Source organism: Chinchilla lanigera, unplaced genomic scaffold (genome assembly GCF_000276665.1).
Source record: "Chinchilla lanigera isolate Chin_1 unplaced genomic scaffold, ChiLan1.0 scaffold00054, whole genome shotgun sequence".
Lineage (NCBI taxonomy): Eukaryota > Metazoa > Chordata > Mammalia > Rodentia > Chinchillidae > Chinchilla > Chinchilla lanigera.
The window spans coordinates 10,819,524-10,830,984 of NW_004955455.1; positions in this window are offsets into that span (position 1 = coordinate 10,819,524).

Genomic DNA, 11,461 nt, shown 5'->3' on the forward strand with positions numbered 1-11,461 from the left:
CTTGGTTGGTTGGTTTGTTTGTTTTTTGTACCTGGAATCAAAATCAGGGCCTTGTGCTTGCTAGGCTGGCCCTGTGCTGCTGAGCTACATCCCTGGCCCTTCCTTGCTATTTTTAAGAAATCTTTCTTTTCATGATCACTAACTGCAGTCCTGTCTTCTAGATCTAATATTCTATGCTCACATTGGCTTATTCTGCTGCGTGTACTTTCAGTAGAATTTTTAATCTCCTGGATATCTGTTTGAATCTATTTTCATGGATTCTATTTCTTCTGTATGTTAGGCATTAATGGTTTCCTTCATTTTCCTAAACTCCTTTAAAAAAAAAAATCTTTCTGCTCTAGAGTCACTAAGTGTGTCTTTCATTATGCTCACAATATCTATAGTTATCTGAGAAATTATTTCTGATTTGATTTTGTAGAGTCTCATTTGTCTATTTTGTTACTTCCACTGTTAACACTTCAGAGAGTCCAAGTGGGTGGCTTTCAAGTTGTTCCACCTCACTGTTCCCTGGGTTTGCCTTTGCTGAGCTAGAGGTCTGAGACTGCATCTTGCTTAAGTATCTTCTCATTTTATTTATATATATGTATATTTAAAGTTTAATTCTTGGGTTGATGCTTGTAAATTGCTTAAGATAGGTAGCTTTGTTACTAGTACTGTAAACCCTTAGGAAATGGCTACTTCTCAGAGATGTCTTCCAGATGTAGCTGGCTTTTGGGTTTTGAGTCTGTTGCATGATCCTGTGTCTTCTATTTATTGGGGATGAGAAGTTGCTGCCTTTTTGGCCTACTCCCTGGTTCTTTGCTACTGGCCTATAGTATTGTTTATGACTCTTAGGCTGTCTCAGTCTTGGCTTATCAGGAAGAACAATTGATTGGAAGAATTATGTCACCTTGGCTAAAGTAGTACAATCAGCAATAACAGTAGCATCAAACACAGCCTAGAAAATGACAGACTGTGGTAACTATTAATTTGCCACCTTTAACCATATGAACTGTGTATGTGTCTTGCCAACTTGAACTCGACTCCTTTTACCTCTTGCGGACTTGGTTCTGCCTCATCCTGACACTGGGAACTGCTAGATGGAGCCACTTTGCAGCTTCTCTTAGTTCTGAGCTTAGTTGGCCCCTCTCTAAGGTGGCTACCTACATAGAGTTGGAGAATTGGTTGTTGGTGTTATGAGTTGAAGCAGAGCATAGTAGTATGTATAATTTATGTTAATGAATAGTAGTTTTATTTTATGTAGTTTTTTTGCAATACTAGAGACTGAACCCAGGATCATCTGAGTGGTAGAAAGCCCTCTACCACTGAGCTATAGACCCAGCATTTGTACTTTGAGACAAGTTTATTGTTTTTAAATGAATATGTTTTTTAATACTCTGAGATTTAATTTCACATGTGGTAAATGTTGATAGTTATAATCTACACAAATATAAGCTTTTGGGGGCTTTCAGTTGAAAGTCCTGAAACACTCTGGAGAGCTTGAGAACCTCACCTATGGATACTATGGATATTACTAAATTACAGGTGGCACTATTACTCCTGGTAACTTACTGATAGCCAGGTGTGCTGGTGCACACCTATAATCTCAGCATTCTAGAAGCTGAGAGAGGATCACTGTGATTTTGAGGCCAGCTGGGGCTTCATAGTAAGTTTAAGACTGGCCTGAACTACATGGCAACACCTTGTCTCAAAATACCAAACAATAAATAATTTTTTAAAAAAAACTTAGTTGTTTTGAGCTGCAGTACCTTCAAGTATGTTGCACAAAATTATAGAATTGAAACAGTGAATATGTGTAGAGCTACAATCCAAAGCAGCATTCCCAGTCTTTGAGAGTTCTCTCTTACTGCATGTCTCTTATAGATAGCACTCCTTTATTACCCACTTTCCAGTCACTGGGACAAAACGCCTAACATCCACAATTTAAAGGAGAGGTTTATTTTGGCTCATGGTTAGTTTTAGTCATGTTCTGCCAGCTCCAAAGCAGAAATGGCTTAGTGGAAGGGCATGGTAGAGGAAAGATGTTCAACCTTTGATAGTCAGAAAGCAAAAAAGAAAAGGGAGGAGTCAGGGGCAAGAACACACTTTTTCAGGTCACACCCCCAATGATCACCTCCAGTGACCACCTCCAGCCAGGCCTCATTTCCTAATGGCACATTTAACTACTGGGCTCGTCAGTGGATGACTCCACTGATGAGCACAGCACTCTCGTGATCAGTCATTTTCCAGACACATGAGACTTGGGGGACATTTTTTTTTTTCACTAGTTGATTTATTTTTATTTTTATTTTCTTTAAGAGTAGGAAGATTTATTCTGAAAAGAAATGGAGAATAGGAATAGCTCCTGAGAGACAAGAAGGATCCCAAATGGATTGCCCTGTTTTTGTTTTTTCAATACAAGGTCTCACTGTGCAATTCAGACTGGCCTTGAACTCACTGTGTAACCCAGGTTGACCTCAGACTTGCAGCAATCTTCCTAACTCAGCCTTCCGCGTGCTGGAATTACAGGCATCTGCCACCATACCTGGCTTGGGGGTCATTTTAGATCTAAACTGTAACACCTTTTATCTATCTCCATTTCTCTAAATTCTTGATATCAGCAATCTAGAACATATTTTTAAGGATGTTTTCTACTCATCTCATTTTCTTAAACATTTTTCCATTATGCTTTTTGCTTTTGTAGTATAATAGTCAGCCCTTAGTTTAAAATTGAGGATTCTTTTTCCTTTTCTTTCTGTGGTGCTGGTAGTCTGACTCATACCCTTGTGTATGCTAGGCAAATGCTCTACCACTGAGCTGTAGCTTTAGCTCTGTTTTGGCTATCTTTTCAACTACATAGTTTTATTTCAGATTATTGGAACCTTGTTCATGAGTGTTTTGGTTTATTGTTTGTTTTATTTTGCTTTGTTTTATAATGGGGCATCGTGATATTGTGGGAAAGCCAGAAAAATTGGGATTACATAATCTGAACTGTGGTTTTAAAATCTGCTTTTTTTTTGGGGGGGGGGTGTCTTTGAGACAGGGTCTCGCTATACAGTTCAGGCTGGCCATCAGCTTATTTTATAGCCCAGGCTGGCCTCAAACTTGCAGTGATCCTCCTGCCTCAGACTTCTGAGCTCTTGAATCTGCTTTTAACCTGTTTCCATGGTGTCTTCATCTGTGAAAAATACATAGTAATCACCCACCTTTACATCTTGGTCGTTTAGCAAATAGTGAGTTTTTGGGGGGTTTTTGTTTTTTAAAGTATGGAGCAGAAAAGATACATAGAAGAACCAGGCATGCATCCTATGCTGAAGGAGTTTAAGCTATAGTAGGGCAGGTAATATGTTTTTTGTCTTGCATTTGGTTATTTATAGATGTATCTGTTGTAATCATTATGATATAATTTTTTTTTTTAAGAAAGTGTCTTACTGTGTAGTTCAGGCTGGCCTTTAACTCACTATATTGCCCAGGCTGGTCTCAAACTCACAGCAGTCCTTCTGCTTCAACCTTCCAAGCACTGGGATATGGTAAGAGTTTTTGTTATTGTTCTTACATGTTCAGTTCTAGCATTCCATGATTTATTTAACTGACAAAAGTTTTGTATGCCTAAATGAGTAGAACCAAATGGGTAGAAATCATGATAAGATTTCAAGGAAGTGATTTTTTTTCCAGGTTTTGTTTATTTATTTATTATTTATTTATTCTTTAAGACGGAGTCTCACAATGTAGTTCAGGCTGGCCTTGAACTCACTTGGTAGCCTAGGGTGGCCTCAAACTTGGAGCAGTCCTCCTGTCTCAGTCTCCTAAATGCTGAGATTACAAGCATGAGCATCATGCTCAACTTCGTGCCATTCGTGATTGTGTATTAAGTGTACTGTCAGATAGTATCCTCCCAGCCAGATAAAACAGGACTTGGTCCTTTGCCATAATGCATGTAAGTGAAGGCATCTTACCTGTGTAGTATTGGCACCATAACTGACAGTAATGAAGCAGAGGTCGACCACTAGGTAGTTGCTGGAGTAGCTACATGAAATCTCAACCACATGGATAGCAGTTTCTTCAGGAATAGACTCTAGAAATCTTAGTCTTTTTTCAGTTTCATTGTGCATACCCTTTCCAAGGTTCTCATTTGAGAATTCTGTGCTTTTGTCAGTCTTTCTCCATTTTTCGTGAATGTTTTAGTGTGAGAATAAGCAAATTATCCCCTGCAAGCCAAATCTGACCTGCCACCTGGTTTTGTAATAAAGTTTTATTATAATACAGCATGTCTGTTTAAATCAAATTAGTGACTGCTTTTGTGTGTTCAGCATACCAGCCTCCACTGTAGGCTCCCTGCCTTGCTATCTGCAGGATGGCTCCAGCCCACCTGATAATCACATCCAAAGGCATGTTTATGTCTTTTTCACACTTTGTCATAACAACACCACCCCCACCCCTCACAACGCTGTGTTGGAGATCTAACCCAGGACCTCTTGTATGCTAGACAAGTACTCTACCTTCAGCCCCAAATGCGGGAAACAGTTTTCTTTTGTCCCGTTGGGCAGAATTCCATCATGATTCTGAGCCAAATCATTTCCAAGGGAACTGGAATCTCCAAGATTGACTTACATCTTGTTGTCCAGCAAGATAGACACTAGCCACAAAACTTAAATTCATTGAAGTTAAATACTCCTACAGATTCAGTTTCACAGACATTCACCACACTTCAAGTGCTTAATACCTGCAAAAAGTTCTCTTGAACAGTTCTGGCTTACATTAATCATCATTAACCCTGCATCTCCAGTCCTTTTCAGAGTTACCCTTAGCCTTAAAACTGGATTCAATCTCAGCTGTCTTACAGTTTTCCAGGGATAGCTACATGGTGAACAGGCATACTACTGGACAATGAGATAACTCTTGTGTGCCTCTTGGACTTTGATATACTCCCATTCTTCTCTGAGTGACGTATTACCTCTATGTAGGAAAAATAGGAAGGTTATTTTACTACCTGAATACTGAACACACTCTGAAGCAAGACCAGTTATTTTATCCAAAAGTTAAGATTTGAAGTCATATTGGTAATAGAGTAGCAGGGACCTATGGTTTATTTAATTGACAAAAAGTGTTTTGTATGCCTAAATGGGTAGTTGAAAAATGCCACTAAACTGTTGATTTTGTTCATTATTGTGCTATCTAGAAGCTCTTATACTAAGCAGTTCACTTCGTAAGTTACTAGTCCTGTGAATGTGAACGTGGGTTGAACTGTTCTCAAGCTTTCCATCAACTGATAATCAGTTTTTCCTCTACAGTTGCTTATGTGGCAGAAAGGGACATAATCATTGATAGTCCCTTTTACTTCTCTAGTCCTTCTTGCACTCTCTGGGGGCCTTGTGAACTTCCCAAAGAGAACAAACAGTGGCTGGAAGGATACTGATTTCCTTTCTTCTGTACTGCACGCTAGACATAGGGTCCAGCAAGCTCTGCACGTTTCTTCTTCCATCTCTGTTCCTCTCCCCTTGTGGAAGGGTGTCACCAGTGACGTGCATGTGTTGGAAACTTTGGCTTGCCGTTAGATCAAATAAATATCTTACATATCATAAATATAAGAATGTTCTTATAATTGCACTGTTTCTCCCAATTTAGCATGTTTTGTCTATACCAGAAACAATTGATAATGGCTGTTATTTAAAAGCAATAGGAATAACAGGAAGTTTAGCTCTTTATTGTTGATAACCTTTTACAAGTTCCATAATGAAATGATGTGTACGTTTTGCAGCATTGAGGCCATCTGATTTTTAAATGGACTTAACAGCCATTTTCAGTCTTTTAGAAAATATTTTCAATATTTATCATTTTTTTCTTAATAAAACATACCAAATGGAACTTTACATTTGTTTGTTTTCGTACTACCTCAGGCTTTTGCACGATTACTATTTTACCAATTTACAGATGAAAATGTTGCAAAAGGGAGATAACCGTAGCACACAACTCCTGATTGAAAAAGAAAAATCAAAAAACAAGTTACTTCTCCATTCCATGTCAGGACTAGATTTGTTTACATCTAACTACTAGAGTATAATAGTGTATATACTGTAGTAGTGTATAGTGTATAATCTGATAAGCATCAAAACATACTTGTTTCTTTGGCATTCTAAAACAGTGTAGAACGGGCATGGTGGCACACGCCTATAATCCCAGCAGTCTGGTGGCTGAGGCAGGAGGATCGCCATGAGTTCAAGGCCAACCTGGGCTACAAAGTGAATTCAAAGCCAGCCTGAACTACACAGTGAAACCCTGTCTCAAAAAGACAAAAAAATAAAATAAAATAAAGTAGAGGTGCACCATGTTTGGAAATTTCATACCCTCCCAGTGAAACATTGAGATTTTTTTTTTGTACTTCATGGTAAGCCCCTGGCTTTTCTTTTTGTTTTTTTCCCCCTACCTCATAGAAGTGTATTACATTTAATTATCACAGAATAGTCAGTGAAGAATAAGTTGATAAATTGCACAAAGCATGAGTAGCTCAGCTTTATTCTCTGTAAATAATGTCACTGTTTCCTCCTGATTCTTTTGTTTTCATGTGGTTGAATTTTGTATTTATTCAGATACAAATTTTTCTCAACAGTTTTCACAACACATTCGTCAGTTTTTCTGAATTGTTAGAAAAATGTAAACTTTAATACTGGTTCTCTTTTTCTGTATTAAGGACAAGTCTTATTTTTATGTACAGAAAACTCAAGAGTATATTTAGCCCAGTTTAATGTTAAGTTCTTTAGCCTTTGCTTCCACCTTGGCAGTGTGAGCCATAGATTTTGAACCCAGAATATTGCCTCTGCTATTAATGTCATGAGTCCTTGTAGTTGGTCCTGATAGCTTGCACTAGTTTTAACCAGAAAGCTTTTGCCCTCTGAATTAATGTGTGTGAAAGCAACAGCAGTATACATGTTCCCTGTGGACTAGACCTTCTAAGGTATAGTCCCTGGACTACCATATTTGCATTGCCTGGGAACTTTATAGAAGTGTGCTGTACCCCAGATATACTGGGTCAGAAACTCTGGGGGTGGGGCCATCAAATGTATTGTTTTTCTTAATTGCACCATTAAATTTAAAAAAATGTTTAAGTTAGTGTATGTTTGCAGTTCATGTCTACTTTCCTTGTGTGCAGTTGATTCATGTACATAATGCATCTGTTTTAATGTCTTAGAGATTCTGATGCACCATCAGCCTTGAGAACCACTAATGAGAAGAAGGTCCATGAGTTTGCATAATTTTGGATAAACTTTGAAACTTGATCTCTGTATGCTTTGGTTTGCATTGTATCTTCCTTGCTAACTTTAGTCTTAAGTTATATCAAAAAATTAGGAATTAGGACAGCTTGTATTACAGATTTGTGTGTGGGGGGGGTGTTTCATTTTTTGTGTTTTTAAGAGTAGGACATTTTATTGAGAGACAGGAGGGGACCCAGAAAGCGGATTGCCCTTCGTATGTGTTTTGCTACTGTTCTGTACATTTGTGTGTGTGTGTGTGTGTGTGTGTGTGTATACATTTTTAGAGTTAGTGAAAATACTTCGATGGTTAGTGTCAGGGTTTTGCCCTTGTGACATTTTAATGAGTAAATGCAATTCCTTTCATCAGATAAAAATGCCCACATAGGATACCTGTTTGTACACATAATATAGTCCCTCAAATTCGTAAGTCGGAATTCTTACTATATAGACATTTCACTTCATTTGCCTGTCTTTCTCAGAAGAAAAGAGTGGATGAGCAGATAATTAGCAATAAAGAATATCTTTCACAGAAAATGTCAAATTTGCATGCAGTAACGGGGAGTTCTGTACATTGGCTTAGCCTGTTATCTGGAGACACAGCTATGTACTTTGTATATCAAAGAAAACACTTGTGTAATTTAGAGTTGGTGTATGAACAGTAATGAGGAAAAAGGGCTGGGGATATGGCTTAGTGGCATAAGCACCTGCCTGGCAAGCACAGGTCCCGAGTTCAATTCCCCGTACCAAAAAAAAAAAAAAAAGAAATCAGTAATGAAGAAAAAGTAGACCTACAGGTTCACACAGTTGGCAAACTCAAATGGGCATACAGGATGTTTTAGTGTTCAGGGAAACATGGTCACATCTGTCAGATGTCACATAAAACTGATAGCTTAAGTTAGTTCTCAATTCAACATTAAATCCCTAAATTCCTTTTGATGATACCATATCTTGGCAAAGCTAGGTTTTCAACCATTGTTGTAAAATAAAAGCAGTAGATAGAACCAGTTCTATAAGACTCATTTCAGACTTAGAATCTTTAGAACTGTTAAGAGATTAAATGTGTGTTAATTAAGTCACCTCTTGTGCTTATTTTTACAGCAGCAATAGGAAACTAATAAAGGATAATACTACTCAAATTGAGAAAGGGAATGTTTCTTTGAGAAGCATTGTCAAAAGACCCAGAAATTCTTTTTTCATACTATGAATCCTGGAATAGCAGCATTTAGATTTTCAGACTTCCATACAGCGGTGGTGTATGTTTGGGTTTCTTTGGGTCCCTTCCCCCCAACCCCCGGTACCGGGAATCGAACTCCTGACCTTGCTCTTGCCAGGCAGGCGCTGTGCCACTGAGCTAAATCCCCAGCCCCTACAGTGTAGTGTAAACTTCTGTGGTATGGACATGTTGAAATTTCCTTTGGCTTTAATTTTTACATAGCTCTAGAGACTAAGAAATTAGATTTGAATGGGGCAGTGAGAAGGACCTAATAAACCTCTAGATTCTAGAACCTCTAGATTCTAAGGTGAATGTTTGGGGGACTTAATTTTATGAGGAGAGTTCCTGAAATTGAGTTTATTTTGTAGCCCCTAAAGCTGTCCTTCACCAGGCATCCATCTTATTTCCAAGTCTAACTTGATTCAGGCAAGTTGCTTTAAAATAGTTTCTCCAAGGCCATGTTTTATATTTGTATACCAGTGGGTACAAATTTCAAGGCCTCTCTGAGGTGCAGACTTAGGAGTTTTCCCTTGTCTGGGAATTCAGCTGAGCAAAGCATCTGACCAGTCAGACGCCTGTGTATACCTCCATACTCTGTTAGGTCTAGTCCTTGTCAATGGCCTTTCAGTCCTAGATTTTCAAATGAAATTTTTCCATGCTAGAATTACAGATTCAGAGAGCAGCACCTGTCGTAAAGAAGTGATAGGGTGTGGTCATGAAAACTTAGGGGAAGAACGTGTGTGAGAAGACAGAATTTGTAGCTTACTTTCTGGAATCTCAGCTAAATAAGATTTCCCAGTCTCAAAAGGTAGAGAACAGCATGCCTGATACAGAGTAGGTTTTCTTAGACATATTATCAAGATGCCACATTTAAAAATTAATAGCTTAGGAAATTGTCCTACCACTTGAATACAGCTTTGTAAAAAGAGATTGCTACTGATTACATGAAATTATTGTTACTGTTATTATTATTTGCCTTTAGAGGACTACCTTAGATATTTTAATATGCACTAAAAATTTTTACAGTTATTATGCTATCTCTGGGAATCTAGAGCAAGCAGGAAGAATATCTGGTATATATTAGTTTAGCTTTAGCTTTATTAATGTAAAAACATGTATACATTAGTCAAATTCTTTTATGTCCTGGACCTTGAGAGTTTAAAAACGATTAAATATCATGCAAATCTTGTTTTGTTCATTGTTTTATCATTATTATTACACCTAGTGGTGATAAATAGTAGTTTTATGCACTTCTTTATTGTTGGTAGTGGGGATTGAATCCAGGGCCTTAATTCTGAGCTGCTTCCCCTACCTTTTTTGATTTTTAAAATTTTGAGACAGTGTCTCACTGAGTTAGCCAGACTAGCCTCAAACTTGTGATCTTCTTGCTTAAGCCTCCAAAGTAGCTGAAATTGTAGACACGTGCCACTGTGCCCAGCTGTGCAAAAATTTTTAGGATCTTTTTTCCTTACAGTTTTTTACTGTCTTTACCCTTCAGATGTAGTGAAATATGGCAAAGAAAAGTAACTTAAAGCGTCCTTGAAAAACCAGCCTTCCCTTTGTAATTGGCATTTAAGCATGCATGAATTTTGGAAATAGAACCATCAGAGTAGTTGTTACAAAAATTATAAATTTGACATCTTTTAATCTTAAATAGGTCGAGAAGTTATACAAGCCTGTGTAAACTATGCAGATGGTTAAAATAACAATTCTAAAATAATACTTGCTAAGCTAGCTCACTTAGGTGGGGGGTGCAAGTAGATTTGTTAAAATAAACCTTTGCCATTCTGTTAATAGTAGCACTATTCTCAGTTACTGGACTACACAAGTGCTCTTACCTCACCCTGTACATGCTTTCTCTGGTGTTAAAGCTTTCTAGTTTGAGATGGAGTGAGACTCCCACACCAGATTCCCTGTGGTCCTCAGCTTGCTCTAGAGCAGCGATGGCGAACCTTTCAGAGCTTTCAGTGACACTGTCTGCAACGGCACATGTGCCCCAGGTTTGCCACCACTGAGCTAGAGCTTTAGGATTTAATGGTTGTGGTTTGGCCTTTCCTTTGAAACTTGTTGATCTCTGAGGGTTTTTTGTTGTTTTGAGCTGTCTTTGAGATATATATCCTGGTTCTGGTACATTAGAAAGTAGCCATTGGAAAAAATGAGGTTAGATGTTGTGGGTACAACTTTGCTTACAGTGCCAACCAGAGCAGTCTTGAGAGTCTGTCAAGGCAGTATAAGTGAATCATCTTTCCCTGTAATAGATCCTGGCTGCTCAGTTCATCAGGAGGTGGGAAATAGTCTAGGTCAGAATCTGCTCTCACTTTTATATGTGTATCACCTCCTCATCTCACCAGTTTGATAATGAACAAAACTAATTAAAAAAATCTTTTTGCATAACGCCATACTTGTCTTTTTCTGTTCCCAGACATTTACTGGTTTCTACCCAGTGATTATACTCCTTAAGTTAGTAGTTAGGGTGAACACAGCTCCCATTCACTGGCATTTTAAAAGCAAGGAGACATATTCGGTTATTCTGGTACCCAAGTGCAGAACAGGAAGGTAGTGCTCTGCTAAGGACTATTAATTAGTAATTTTTATTAGATTAAAATCCACTTCTCTATTACCTTAAAAATAAATACAATCCATATTTCCAGGCTCCCCAGAGAGACTAAATCAGTCCTCTTATTTCTCTTTGTGTCTAGTTAGTATTGAAATTAGTGCTACATTTGCTTTTCAATTTTGTTTGAATTTCTCTTTCATATGTTCAATTCTGTGCATAATGAATCTTGATGCTACTAGTGCAAGAGTTTAGTAACAAAATTTCATTTCCAGTATTTGTGTTTATTGAGTCAGAATGCTATTTTACTCCTCCTTGAGCCTGACATAAAAGTCCATTGAGATCTAAGTTATAAAAAATATACTACTTAATTACTAGAGAAGTTTAACCACAAAGTTTGCTGTTACAGTGTAATACCCAAGTCGAGGGTTTGAAAGAAGCCTCCACACTTCTACCCCAGGAACT